The 14,506-nt window shown below is 36.7% G+C and overlaps 1 protein-coding gene across 1 annotated transcript in view; it reads right to left on the bottom strand.

The window, feature by feature from the left end:
- LOC144211474 (protocadherin-15-like) overlaps positions 1-11,654 on the bottom strand; it is a 97,916-nt gene extending 86,262 nt beyond the window's left edge. The window contains exon 1 of the mRNA XM_077738766.1: positions 11,294-11,654. The gene's annotated coding sequence lies outside the window, so the exon portion shown is untranslated. The remainder of the gene's footprint in view (positions 1-11,293) is intronic.
- Between the last annotated feature and the right edge of the window lie 2,852 nt (positions 11,655-14,506).

A 14,506-nucleotide genomic window follows, 5' to 3' on the forward strand; every position in this document is an offset into this window, starting at 1 on the left:
TTTTTTCATAGCACTCATCCTCATATTATATCTGATCAATAACTTCCCCACCATTTCCTCTCATACCGCCTCACCCCTTTCCACGTACTTGAACTGTAATTGGAATATTTTCGACAACCGGAGTACAATTGGGCAACATGACGGAACGGTGTCAACGTAGACGGCAATGGTTGCAGTTATATCATCACTTCAAGTGGCGCCACATAATTCAAGCAATTTGCATCATTTCCACATATCTGTCTTCAAGGACCCTTATTTTGCATGTAATAACTCCCTTATCGTTTTACTACAAAATGGCAGAACAAAAATTGGCAGATGTCCCGAAACTAAGAGACGCAGGTTCGATTCTGAGCACAAACTGCAGTGAGACAAAATGATGTGGAAAAAAATGCTAATCACACCATACCCGTGTAAAATTAAAATGACAACTCAGCTGAGAGAGAAAGGATAAATATTGCAGCATATTACACATCTTCCATGCTGAATAATTATTCAACAAGCCGTTAAATTGCCAAAAGCACCAAATATTTGTTGTGCACAAAAATATATCTTTGTTTGATTACAACCTCGATAAATAATTCAACAATCAAAATGAGTTGAGAACTTTGGGTCAGTTGAGGAGACTTTTGAGGTGTTTCCAATTGTATTTGTTCCACTGAGAGGAATTAGAATGTCTTCCAGTATCAAAATCCAAATGATTTTTTCCTCATTTTAAATTAATTTGCTGCCACTGACAACACTAGACGTCCAATCGATTTAGCCTTGGAAGAGTGAATAACTTTTATTTATTTGTTTATTATTTTCTTTTCATAAAAAGTTGTTGGAAATGTGATAATTTTATTTTGTAATTATTTTAATTTAGCTTGGAAAAATGTAAAATATGCTCTTTTTTAAACCTATTTTTGAAATCACTTTTATATTTTATTTATTTTATATTTATTTTATTTTATTTTTTCTTTCACAACAGTTCACATGCATTTTTAATTTAAATTTGGGGTTTGAATTAAAAATATTCTCAGTAAACATTCTCCTTTTATAAACACAAATGGACGCCTATTAGTGACAAACTCATTTAAACTCACAGCAGAAGGATAAAACGAGACACACTGTTGGAAAATCACATGGGAGTGGTCTTGGATTGATCCAAAGAGGGGAAAATGTCTTAAAATGTCACTTTAATGCCAGCTTGTTTAGGACAAGAATATGCCATGTTTTGTTTCATAGCAAGAACTGCTGGTCAAAATTGAATGGATTTCCATCACCATTAATGGCTGGTCTGACACGCCAACCTGACTACAGCCTTGTAAAAAAAATACAAAGCAAATAAGAAGCAATGACTGAATCTGAATGAAACAATTCAGAAGTATAATTGTGACAAAAAGCCTGTGTGACTCATTCTGTTGGTTGTAGTCAATTTGTGGTTCATAATAATGCATTTTTATGGTAAACATCTACATGTTCACAATGTATTGTCGTATTGAAAACTTGTGCACTATTGTTTGAAAAGAGAAATGCAAAAATTCAGTTTGAAAGATTCCCAAAGTTTGGTCTGCCTTTGATTCTGTCTGACAGCAAATGAATATGTGAAAAGTTCGGTCTTTTCACCTGCTTCAAATGAAATGCACAAGAAATAGCAGCCTGCCAAAAAAAATGTGTAATGGTCTTCTCTACTTGTCAGACATACAGAAAAAAATGAGATTGGACGACAACTACCCAAAAGTTTTACTATGCCGTAACATGTGTTATCCAATAAATAAAATAATTAAAAGTGTTGTTTAAAGGTTTAATTGCCAACTATCTAGAGTTGGGCAATCTGGCCAAAAATCGAATCAAATTTTTTCTTGAACTATGCATAGAATTGTCATTTCTCAGAATTGGTGTCGAGCCAATGGCAGGGCACAAGAAGACGGGCAACCATTGACACTCACACTCTAACCTAGTGGGAATTTAGAGTGTCCAATCGGCCTACCATGCATGTTTGTGGAAGGTCGGAGAAACCCGGAGTACCCGGGGGACTGAAAACTGCTTCCATAGTAGAAACCTTGACAATCCCCAGTTCTGTCCTTGCCGTCTAAAAAAAAGTTGACAATGCAAAAGCGATTTTTGGGTGTCATCTGACTTTCAAACTCCAAAACAGTAGCGATTTCCTCGTGAAAATGGCAAAGAAGAATTAAAATAATAGCAACACATCAGTTTTGCATTGTTGTTTAAGATCACCGTGGTGTAAACATGGCCTTAGGCTTATGAATCAGTGTATTTTATCCACCCTGGCCGTATTAATCCCTCGTTGTTGTGAACTAATTGGCGAATGAACTAATTCCCAGTCCTACGATTCGTGGTTGACACACTGCCCTAGTCTTGCCGACACGGTCTGGCACGCAACTTACTGCTGCCAGTGCCATTTACAAGGCGACAATGTGAGCTTGGCTACAACCTGCTTGTCATTATCTGAGGAAATATAGTGAATGAGCGGTTTCAAAAAGCAAACAAGCATTCCATAATGACATAGAGCCAAAAAACAGAAATGCAATGCTACCTTCACTTTCAAAATTAATTTGTTCTTGAAGTGGTTTCCTAATTTGGATTTAGAGACAATTCCTTAAGCCCTAAAATGATAAAGGTAGACAATTTTTTTAAGAAATATGTATGCAAATGTTTATATGGATGCAAAAAAGATATACGTATATATTTATTAACCACTTAAAACGGGGTGGAATTGTGAGAAAACAAGTACACACGGATGTAAGCACACAACTTAAAATATGTTACACTTACACGGATGTAAGCACACAGCTTAAAATATGTTAAGCACACACGGATGTTTGCACACAACTTAAAATATGTTACGCACACAACTTAAAACATGTTACGCACACACGAATGTAAGCACACAACTTAAAATATGTTACTCACACATGGATGTAAGCACAAAACTTAAAATATGTTATGCACTAACGGATGTAAGCACACAACTTAAAATATGTTACGCACACACGGATGTAAGCACACAACTTAAAATATGTTACTCACACACGGATGTAAGCACACAACTTAAAATATGTTACGCACACAACTTAAAATATGTTACGCACACAACTTAAAATATGTTACGCACACACGAATGTAAGCACACAACTTAAAATATGTTACTCACACACGGATGTAAGCACACAACTTAAAATACGTTACGCACACACTGATGTAAGCACACAACTTAAAATATGTTACGCACACAACAAGGTCCAAAGGGTGGCTTTTGGTTGGACGGTCACATTCCTACTCTGCTGGTGGTCCTTACTGGCGCCATTCGCTCTTGGCCACTACCCCTTTCATGGGCTGGCTCTGCCTACAGCATGCTAACCTTGGAATCATGGATACACAACTTCCTCCTTGTCAATGCGAGGCCAACGAGATGTTGGGAGCTAGCCAACGAGGAAGCAGCTCTATCACAACAACTTTAAAAAATACTACATACGAGAAGTCTGTTTTGGTGGATGTTTAATGTTTCGTGACAGATTTTTCCGTATCTTGTAACATAGTTTCTAAATATTTAGCATTATAGAAGCCTTTGCAAGTAGACTCTACTTAGTAGAGGTACCATTGTACAAACATGCCAAAGAAATAGAGTAAGTAATGTTAAGTACTAAGAACCAGAGCTGATCAGGAACATTGTCAAGTTGGTGGACAGATAAAGCAATTATGCTTCAAGACTGACAACTCCGTCAAATATTTATGACATTGGGGAGCCGGGGGAACCGGAAGGCAGAGATCATGCTGGAATAATTGATGACGTTGTGAAAATAATTGGCCGCATGGTTGCTTTTTCTCCAAGAAATGGCGCTTTTAGAATTAGAAAGTGAAAAAAGATCAGGATGAACAGAGACACAGAGAAGATATCAAGAGTTTCGACTGGCCTGAAGAGAAACAAATCTGTCTTTTCTCATAACATTCGACAACAAAGTCCTTTACCCTACTGACTCTGCTTTATTTTTAGTTTGATGTGTACTTTAGCGACAGGGGTAAACAGGATGTTCTCATTTTCACTTCTACGTAACAAACTAATTTACTTTGTATCTCGTGTCATTTATTCATAAATATGAAGTCAATATCAAGATATTTTGGCAGTTAAGAATGACACTAAGCTACAAGATTTGCCCAAAATTATGAGTTACTGACTTGGATTTAAGACAAAAATTTGGGTAGACAAGGACAAAAACAGCCTGAAAAATGACTAAGACGGAAACCCTGACTTGCCCAAAATCAGCAATTGCAGAAATAATGTCCTGACCAAGTCCTATGAGCCAAGGCCAAAACCAAAATTGATTTTTCTTTCTCAATTCTGAGTCCAAACCAAGTCTGTAAAAATCACAGCACAGTACCACTGGGGCTTACTCATCTCTCTAAGTCGTTAACTTTCACTTCACTTTCTTCACAGCCACACGTTAGCAATCTGTAGTCAAAAAGTCCAAACTCAACTCAATCCAATCTTCCCATTCGTATCCTAGTGTATTCAAATCAGCTCTTCCAGATGTTTTTTTTGTCACAAGCGTACGAAAAGATTTCTTTCAGCAATCGTCCTTCACGTTTCTGACTTTGCAGTAAGTATTTTTCCTCTTTGTTTTCAATTGCTTGTGCAAACTGTTGTATTTCCATTCAACAAACAACCAATTTAATTGTTCCTAACAAGATTATGTGCCTGCTGGCCAAAAACAGCCTGAAATCTGCATATCTGGCAACCCAAGCAGGAGAAGAACAGGCGAAACGAATCTTATTTTCACGTTTCATGACAACGGTTTCAGTCTTTGTACATCCACTTTGGACATAATGAATACAGTGGATGCATGATAAAGTTCTTTATATCCTCACTGCACAAAAATACATAAAATTACAATCAAATACGACAATTGGCAAAGAAAAGAAAAGAGACTTGACTCTATACTTGACCCTCTCAAATTTGTAAAGTGGGTCAACATTTTTTGATGGGCTACTTTGGCTAAATAAAAGTGTGTTTAAATCCCAGCGGGAGATGAAATGAGCACACTTTTAATCCATTGTGGTAAAAGAGAGAAAAGTTGTGAAAGCGGTTGCCCCAGTTTAAATAGCGTAAGTAGCTTTCTCTGATCAGTGGCTCTCATCAAAAATCTCCACATTGGACCAAAAGTAGAAACTCATTCAACATTTTCAAATTATATTTATGTATAGGGATGTCTCATTCATGATTCTACCATGGTAAAACAAAACGGTGATTACTTTGTTATATAACACGAGTGGCGAACAAGTTAGACACAGAAAAAAATTTAAACTGTAAGAGTCAAAGAGCCACATCACCCAGTAACCATACTATTCACCATAACACTTTCTTCCCCTCACAAAACAACAACCCAGTTGGAAAATAATTTTGAAAATAAAATGTATTATGTATTTACAAAATACGATAAGAAGCAAAAGAGCTGCATTTATTATATAGAACTCTAATCCAATTTAACTAGTCGACATATAAGGAATTTGAGATACGAGTAAAGTTTTGAGCAAATATATATATCTTGAGATACGAGACAAATTTTGACATACGAGCAGCCAGCAGAGGCGAGATGCTGCTCATAAGAGCATCAGGGGCATTGTCTCTCTCTGCCCAACACCCTCGTATGAGGTCTATACGAGCACTGGGCGGAGCGTTGCATTTTTTCAGTTTTTTTTCTCCCATTAATTAGTGTGAATGGCCTTTACACTACTTCTCGTTAGCAAGTGGTTGTGCGTTATCCTATTGTGAGGACAGTTGTGTGCATCAATTTTGTAACATTTTGAAGGGAATACAAAAGGAAACAACCCTCGATAGGTTGCATCTGGAAGTCAGGGTGGAGGCGGGGCAAATAGAGCCAACCCTGGAGAAGAAAGGTATCAAAATCTTAAACAAAATTAGAATTAAGTTTAGTGTAAGGTTAGATTAAATTTATTTTTGAGTGTGTCACCATCGTAATCCAAGTTGATTTAAATTAGTTTCTTATGTTACGAGCGTGTTGCCGTGCAAGAAGTACCTAATCTAATTCAACTACTTGATTGATTTTGCTAAAACTAATGATGAACTTAACTCCTACTAACATCAATAGATGTCCATTCCAATTAGTATTGCAAAGACCTGGCAGTGATCCTTCGAATGAGTAGTAAAGACTTAACCATCCAGCAAAGCTTAACACTCCTGATAGTAAGAAAAGAGATACAAGGTGAGCGGTTATCGTGTTGTTTTTAGCTTCATGGGAGGAATGTTTCAGTGTTTATCTCTGCGGGCAGAAGACACTGCAGTGAGATGGAGACTACATGTCAAGCCTGAGTGTGTTAGCGCTCTTAAGTCGCCACTGGCAGTGTGCATGTGTGACTTCAAAGTGTCGACTGGTGTCGTGCCAGGTCAGCCTGTTTACACGGGGGAAATGTGTGAGAGTCACACAAACATACCAAATGGCCCCCAGTGCCTCTATCTTATCGGCGGTCGCGGTGAGGCGGGAAAGGCCTATAAATTGGGTTCGACCGGCAGCTCCTAAGACTCCATCTTCAGAAGATTCCACTGAGCGAATATTGCACGGCGGAATAGCCGTGCGACAGAAACGTTGAAAATCTAACGGTAACTACATCTGGAATGGTTTTATGCTCGGATTATTGTTTAACTAATGTTCTGTTCAGTGCGGGATGAGTGGATAGTGCGTCGGCCTCACAGTGGGAGTCCTGGGTTCAAATCCTGGGCGCTCCACCTTTGTAGAGTTGGTATGTTCTACCCGGGTCTGTGTGAGTTTACTCCGGGCACTACGGTTTCCTCCCACATTCCAAACACGTGCATGGTAGGCTGATTGGACACTCTAAATTGGTTCCAGGTATGAGTGTGAGCAAGAATGGTTGTTTGTTTCCCTGTGCCCTGTGATTGGCTGGCCAGAAATTCAGAGTGTCTCCCACTTCTGGCCCGAAGTCAGCTGGGATAGACTCAAGCACCCTGTTTCTACTAAGGAAAATGAATGAATTATTTTTATTTTTAACGGTAACCAATGAGTTAAAGGTTTAGTAACATAAGTCGTGCTCAAAACTTGGCAAGAAATGATTAATATTACAATGTATTTTTTAAAGACATTGACATATTGAATTATTTTTATATTATTTATTTGAAGATGATTTTGACTGTTATTTAAGAATGTGTAAATATTTTTTTAAATGATGGCTGATGATAAATTGCGTTAAAAAGTTCTTAAACTTTTCAATGCCATTGACAACACTGTTGCATTTTAATTTTTTAATCCGTTTGAATTAATTTATAAAGATGATTTTATATGAATTATTTATTTTTTATTCAAAATTATTCTTTCATCTATTTTTTGCGTTATTGTTATTAAAACAATATTTCAGGAATAAAATCATGACTTTGCACCACTACATCCATTGGTGTAATATTACATAATTTTAGATTTATAAGTACTTACTAAAAAATGATTGTTTAGAGAACTAAGTACATGACTAACTTGTATAACAATGCACGTAGTATCAGTCTAAGGTCTCCAGTGGCAGATTTAACACCTCGTAGCTTCTACAAATTGTAACTTTGGTTATCCAGGATAGAAACTCTACCATTTTAAAGGGAAACAAGTAAATAATGCACCAGTAAAAGCATCCCCGCATTGATACACATCACCACAGCAACACTTGTAGCGCCTAATGTTTACTTTACGAGGAGGGTCCTGTTTTTAGGGGGCTAAATAAAGGCTTTTCAAATGGACTGGATGCAAAAAGAAGAGTGCGCTCATCATGCACTTGAAGGAGATATTAGTATGTGAGTCGGACACCCAGAGGTGCGGAGATTGTCAAGTATCAGAGTGAAAATAATTCTTTGAAATTCAGATCCTGGGGCACATTGACGTGGAGGTTACTGGGGGGGAGGGGAAAAATGGCATTTTGCCAAAGGTTGGTCCTGAACCAATCCTTTTCAATTTTAAAATAATTGTTGTAATGAATTTCAGACCTACTTATAAGTCAAGGAGAATACTTTGTTGATTGACAGCTCACGGTGCCATGGTTTAAAATATTCAATGTAACGCTTATTAGTAGAGAAGCCAACCGTTTAAGATCCATTTTGGATGGCCCATAAGGTAAATAAAGTGCATTATTCTTATCTTTCTTAAATAAAATTGCTGTAAAATGTCCACTAGTAAAGAATTTTAAGAATAGTAACTGTCTTTCTCCATTTTATGGATTAAAAAAAATTTAATAAAGGAAAATATTTGCTCTTTTTTTTATTTAAAAGCAAAACTTTCCCTATTTCTTTAACTAAATGTTTGAACAAATGAACAGTTTTTATATTTCTATTTATTTAAATTATTCAATGAAAATATTTTACATTTTTTTTAAATGGGGAAAAATAATTAATTTGAAGGCATTTTGATTAGATATATAAAAATAATTTGTTTTTTTTGTTTTTTAATTATAAATAGAGAGTCCAGGAAACAAATTAATACAAAAATAATAAGCTTTTTTTTTAAATTCAATTATTCATTCATTTTTCATTTTGCTTATCCTCACACGGATCGCTGGGGTGCGATAGTTTAACCAAGCCAACTTTTATTTCTCAATTTAGAAACTAATAAATTGAAGCCAAAAACACTTATTTGGAGAAATGTCATGTGACCAAAAGCTCAATATTTCATCAAAGATTACTTTTTGCAATCACAGATTATAAAGAAACACATTTGTTTCCAGTGATGAAAAGTTTGACGCAAAAAGAAAATAAAAGCAGAATATTACTTTCAACATCTTGATTAGAGAGAAGTATGAATCAGAATGTGTTTTTTCTATAAAAACTTGAATTATCAAATATAAATAGAAGTATTAGCAGTCAGTGCATGACATCCCATTTATATATCATAATTATCATGCTATCCTACAGCAACAGGCTGCTTTTCTTGGCACTAATGCATGTTGATGTTCTCAAGAATGTGGCTAATTATCAGTATAGCCTTTCTAAATTCCAAAACATTTCATTTTTATGGTTGATATCGGATGTGTTAATGGTCTCTGGGGTCCGTCGATTGCAAAGACTAACACCGTTTAGATGAGCTACGATTGCTGTTGTTTTATGAGGAAGAAATCAATCTTGAGAGTTGATGCTTTCATTTTTTTTAAGAGAGGTTGGCTGTGACTACTCATTTTAGCGCCATTAACGGTGCAAGACGTCCAATCCATTTCTTTTGGGAGTGAACAAAGGTTCATTTGACCGTTCCATTGTATGTCGAGTGCCGTCAATGGCATCCAATGAGACAAATCAACAAAAAGTGAGGAAAATATGCCCTAATATGAAGTTGAAGTGACATACTAATTTCCCTCAAATTAGAAGGAAATCAACAGGGAGTAATATTAAAAGTAATTGATGGAAATGCCCCGAAATCAACAGATGTTCCATAAATGCTCGAATGTTAACAATAGCTGACCTAAAATTAACCTCTTGACTCGCAATTCCAATCAAAACTTCGACATTTCATTCATTCACTGTCAACTTTTCACGTTTTCTAGTGGCAACTTCATTTCAATTCATACTAGAAAGCTTAAAAGAACTACATGAATAAATGTCCATTATTGTCAAAGGCAATAAAGAGTTAAAGACTGGAACAAATTTAACGTGCCACCTGGGAGTTCCAGTTGAAATGGATTGACCTTCAATCATCGTTAATGGCATCAAAGGAGTTAATTATTCAAGCAGCAAAATAGTAATTTAATTTTCTCATTATATTGTGTTTTCATTGTTTTTTTCTTAAATTATTATGTTTAAATATTGATTTTCTCTTAATTTATTATGTTTAAATATTGATTTTTTTTCTTAATTTATTATGTTTATATATTGAATTAGTATTTGGGGTTTACCATTTTTTGGGGACAAACGTGTTTTTGAAGATTTTGCTTATGACAGCTATCAATAAATGTCTTTAAATAAATTATGCCACTTTCTTTATATTTATACATTTTTACTTGTTTTGTATTCAATTGTTTAATCTTAAAATTTTAGTTTTTAAAAACTATTTATACATCCATTCATTGTCCGAACTGCTTATCCTCTCAAGGGTCACAGGGGGTGCTGGAGCCTAATCCCAGACAACAATGGGTACTAAGCAGGGAACACCCTAAATCGCTGGCCTACCAATCGCAGAGCTCAAATCGACAGACAACCATTCACACTCACACACATACCTAGGAGCAATTTAGAGTGTTCAACCAGCCTCCCTTGCATGTATTTGGAATGTGGGAGGAAACCGGCGCACCTGAAGAAAACCCACGCAAGCCTGGAGAAAAGAGAAGATGCAAACTCTATATAGTGAGGACTGACTTGGGATCAAACCCTCGACCCCGGAACTCTGAGGCTGACACGCTAAGAACCGCCACATTAGCATACCTCAAAATAATTGGGTGTTTGTGGCATTTGCATTACCGAGACTAGACAGTCTCCTTTGAGGGTGTCCTTCTAGGTTTGAACAAGACCAAGGCAATGCCGTTAGGGTTAAGGTGAAAAAAAACATCTATTTTCTCAATATTTTTAAAAAAATGTAATCAAATAGTCTACTTACAATGTCCTATCAAATCAATCAATCAAGAAATCTACTGCTTCCTCCCATCAATCACTCCACCTGTCCACTACTCAATCAATTAATAAGACCCATCATTCCTTAACTTAAACCAAACATTCTATAATAGTATGACATCCATCCTCAAACTAATGTTAGGTATTGGAGTTTGTAATTAAAATAAACTCAGTTAATTTATGGATCAATCGATCAACATCTCTAGAAAGATTTTCAACTCCCCTAAAAAAAAAAACGACGATCATCTCCTACGCATAACCTTTGACTTTCTCCTACTTCTTTGGATAGCAGTCGGAGGCGACAGCTTGCCTTCCTTTTAGCTAATCGGATGACTCTCCCTTCCTTCCTAATCCGAGACACCGGCTGCCGTGAGGTAACCGGCTTGGACTCAGACAGATTGTTTGCTCCCTACTTGTTGAAAACACAAACACACACACACACAAGACAAGTAAAAAAAAAAAAAAAAAAGAAGATAGAAATCAACAACTCCTTCCTACACAATACCGTACCAAAACTTGCAAAAAAATAAATAAAAAAATCCACAAATGTGTATATGATCCACATCCATGACACAGACTAACATAGAAATCTGTTTTCAGCACCATGGATAGCTCCCTCACATCAACACAGTTGAACACCCTCTGATTTCAAGCACCCTTGACTCTCATAGTGACATACAGAAACATACTCACCGGGTTACCCTATTCGTCACAGCCATGGGGTTAACATCCACTTTTCTGCGCGCCGTCGCCGCACCTTGGGAGACCACCCGGCACATAACATCCACGCAACTCATCCACGCAGGGTTGCGCGACTCCTCCACAAAAAATAAAATAAAAGAAAGACCGAATGAGTAAATGAGTGGAATCCTTCTCTCTTTTATTTTGCAATGGAGGTGTGTGAGCTGTAGAGGAACAAGATACCTCTTCTTGTGTTTCCTCGGCTTTGGCAACCGGAGTCAGGAGTCGACAGGGTGGAGCGAGGGAGATAGAGAGAGAGAGAGCAAGAGAGGGGGGGGATGAGATGCGGAGTCTTACCGCACAAGAAGAAGAAGAAGAACGCTGCAGGTGCGGACAAAAAAATAAATGAGGTTAGCAGGGAAAGATCACGTTTGACGGAGATATATGTCGAATCCATTTGAATTGGTTTAAAATCATTCAGCATGGCTGTGAATCAGTTAATATGTTTAGTGCCCTTGATAGTTCAAATGGAATGGACGTCTATTCCCCTCAATGGCAGCTTATGAGTTAAACAATCCTTTTTCATTGTCTTATTATATTAAAGTTAGTGTTTTTCAGTTTCATTTTATTCTATTAATTTTAATATTTATACTTGTAATGGTCTAAATTATTCAGTCATGTTCCAAGCATCTTATCCTCAAACAAGAGATTCATTTGAATGTTGTAAAATCACAGTAAAAATATTAAAGAGTAAAGATTATTTGATTAAATGAGTCACATCTAATACATTTTAACTTTATCTAATTTAAATATGTACTACTTTTATTTTTTATTGTATTTCAGTTGTTTTGTTTTGAATTGTTCAATCTTTAATTTCTTAAGATCTATTTTTACATTAATTCACTGTCTGAACTGCTTATCCTCCCTAGGGTTGTGGGGGTTGCTGTAGTAGTACCCAGAGAAAACCCACCAAGCCCAGTGAGAACACACTTGGGATCGAACCTTCAACCCCAGAAGGATGAGGCAAATGGCAATTATTGGTCTATTTTGTGAGATTTTTAGTACATTTTTATAAAGATCTATTAGTCATTTAAAACATACATATTTATTATACTATTCCTATATTTTACACTACTGTAACATACTTCTATTCTTATTATTTTGATCTTTTCAGGATTATTTTTAAATATTTGGCTGCAATTGACAAAGATAGATTCCAAATACATTCAAAATGGGTTGGCTAATGAATTCAAGAAGAAATAAAGGGTTTGTCTGCAAAATAATACCTAATTTTATAATTTTTTCATATATTTGGGCATACAGACAACTTATATACCGACTACCACTGGGGGCAACACTAATGTTGCACATGCCATCTCCAGGTGCATTTCTACTACTCCTGAATGATCTTGTGATTAAAAAGGTAATTATTAAGATCCATACATGAAGTCTTAATATATATCGCTAGAAATCAGACTTTAACTTTACCTTATTTTTCACGTCTGTCTTTCTCACTTTTGATTTCCATACAAATGACTTTTCTGGCGAATGTGCCGCACCATGTTTTAGTCCATCTTTTCATAGAAAAAACTCACCCACAACTTTAGCTTCGCTGCATGTTTTTCGCAGATCACAACTTTCTCACTCGAAAAAACGAAAGTCTCCTGCTTTCTCCGCTTGATCTTCGATTAGCACATACTTCGACAGCGATTCCAACTTAAAAGATGCACATGTATAACTCTGGGATGGCGACTCGAGGTATCACATACACTTAGCTTTAGCCTCAAGATGCCAATGCCGTGATTGGCTGTACGTATAGCGTAATTGCATCGTATCCAATGATTGGCTGAACATATGTCACTCCCTGTGTCAAAGCAATGGCCCGGGGGCCAAATCTGGCCCGCTGCATCATTTTGTGTGGCCCGGTAAAGTAAATAATGAGTGCTGACTTTCTCTTTTAGGATCAAATTAAAATGAAGAGTATAGATATATATTACATTTCCTGATAATTGTAATTTTTTAATATATTTTTCAGTGTTTTTAGTTCAAAAATCATTTTGTAAAATCTAAAAATAAATAAAATTAATTTAAAATATACACTACGGACGTCTATTCTCGTCAAAGGCGCTTTAGGAGTTAATAATCATTCAATTGCCCTTAGATACTCCCTCTTCAAATGAATTGGAGGTTGCTGAAGGAAACCGTGGTACCCAGAGAAAACCCACAAAAGCTTCAAAAATTTCAAATGAAATGGACGTATAATGCTGTCAATGGCTATTGAGTCAAATCCAGGTCATGTCCAGCTGTGTGGAGTTTGCAAGTTCTCCCTGGGCCTACGTGGGTTTCCTCTGGGTACTCCAGTTTCCTCCCACATTCCAGAAACATGCATGGTGGACTGGTTGGACACTCTAACTTGCCCCTAGGTATGTGTGTGAGTGTGCATGGTTGTCTTTTGTCCTTGTGCCCTGCGATTGGCTGTCCGCCAATTCAGGACCCCAGACCTGGAGTCAGCTAGGATGGGCTCTAGCACCCCCTGCGACCCTAGGGAGGACAAAGCGGTTCAAAAGATGAGATGAGATGCTGTCATTGACAGCTAGAGAGTTACCTCTCCTTTATATAAAGTACTCTTAACAAAACCGCCTTCCTCGCCTCACTATTGTTTGATTTGAATGGGGACTGATTTCACAAGTGCCCCAGAAGTCACGTTCAATATTTCTGATAAAGACCATGGAAGCCATTTTGTCTTGATGAAGGTAAAATTCCTTTAAGAAGAGACGAATGTAGCATCTCACAAGAACATCTATTCTTTTTTTTTACAGGATGTGACCAAAGGGCAAGGTAGGCAAGCTGCACGCACACTTGTCATTACACATCACATCATAATGGAACACTATATTTAAGTGTGGAACTTGGTTTGTTTTCTTTACAAACAAAAGCTGAAAAAGTCAATTGTAGCTGTTAAAATGTTGTAATGTATTTCATTTGAGTTGTTTTTATGTATAGGTTGTTGAGATTTTGCTTCGTTTTTAGTTTCATTGATTCATTATAAACCTAAACGCAATATGCAAAAACTTGTGATATCAAATCCTTACAGTCAACAAAGGCGATGGTAGTCGCGTGATGGATGGGACTGCTCGTTGCTTCGGGAACCTGGGCGACCTGCTGTGATTGACAAAAGCATCTATTCTTCTTTTTTACTTGAAGGATTGTTCAATTTGTGAGTTT

Source organism: Stigmatopora nigra, chromosome 18 (assembly GCF_051989575.1).
Source record: "Stigmatopora nigra isolate UIUO_SnigA chromosome 18, RoL_Snig_1.1, whole genome shotgun sequence".
Taxonomy (NCBI): Eukaryota; Metazoa; Chordata; class Actinopteri; order Syngnathiformes; family Syngnathidae; genus Stigmatopora; species Stigmatopora nigra.